At 42.7% G+C, this 1,075-nt stretch overlaps 1 protein-coding gene across 1 annotated transcript in view; it reads right to left on the reverse strand.

Moving 5' to 3' along the window:
• Window positions 1-1,075, reverse strand: part of LOC102671395 (myocardin-related transcription factor B-like) — a 134,923-nt gene that overhangs the window by 10,038 nt on the left and 123,810 nt on the right. The window lies entirely within an intron of this gene.

Below are 1,075 nucleotides of genomic sequence, written 5' to 3' on the forward strand. Positions count from 1 at the left end.
GACGTGTCCTCCGACGCATGCTGCACGCATCAATTTCCGGGACGATCGCCCTCAAAGGTTTTCGGTGTCCCTCTCTCCTCCCTCCGGAGAGAGGCGCCATTTTGGTGTCAACGTCAAACGAGCCTCGAGACGACATTCCTGCACGCCATTAAGTTCCCGGATAAATGATCCTCGAAGCGTTTTCTCTACGCGCACCGCAACTATTTCCGGACGAGGGCAGCTTCATAACGCTTCAAAATATAAAAGCTTCGCGCCAGTTACGGTACCAACATTGTACACACGTGGCAATGGAAATGTGGAAATTACTCCTGCGATTTTATCCTGCTTGAATCTCGTCGAAGATAAATTCGGCTCGAATTGCTCTCTCGACGAAAAGCGAAAACGTTCCTCTCTAGATGTTTCACGTTTCCTCGAGAAAGTTGTCGGTTCGCGTTATGATTGTTTATTGACCGTTCTTTCTTTAATCATTTAGAGAAAATACGAAACAACGATATATACGAAAATAGTTGTGAATTCGGGAATTTAAATATCTTTCTTTTATTAATTTAACATATCGATTTATATAAGTAAAAGATTTATGGCCAACAATATAGGTGAAAAATATTTCCAAGTATTTTCCAATCGTGTGTAGCACGTACGCGTTCATTATGTTTATTAATTGATGTGCATTCGTATTCTTAAAAAAAAATTATGTTTCGATGGTATCTCTATTTATACACGATTGAATTGGCCGCACAATGGTTTGGGCCGAGGCTTGTTAGCTGCACGGAAATCGGTGAACCGCGAATCTGAAACCGCTTGCAAAGATAGGGAATGGGGAATGTAGTCTCGAGTCTGCGTAGGAAATGCTAAAATTAACCGAACGATTCGAATCAATTAGGCCTTTCCAACATCCCCGAGCAATGGCTCGCGGCTTTTGTCTCACCCACGCGTGTTCCTTAGCGAAACCCGCCGCGGGTTGTATTCGCTCGGGCCAGCTGTGACCCAATTGTCTAGTTTCTCGTCGAGTAAATCACGAGTCGATGGACATCTACGAGGGAAAAACAAAAAAAAAAAAAAAAAAAAAAAAAAAAAA

This window comes from Apis dorsata, unplaced genomic scaffold (genome assembly GCF_000469605.1).
Source record: "Apis dorsata unplaced genomic scaffold, Apis dorsata 1.3 scaffold_42, whole genome shotgun sequence".
NCBI classification, from domain to species: Eukaryota; Metazoa; Arthropoda; class Insecta; order Hymenoptera; family Apidae; genus Apis; species Apis dorsata.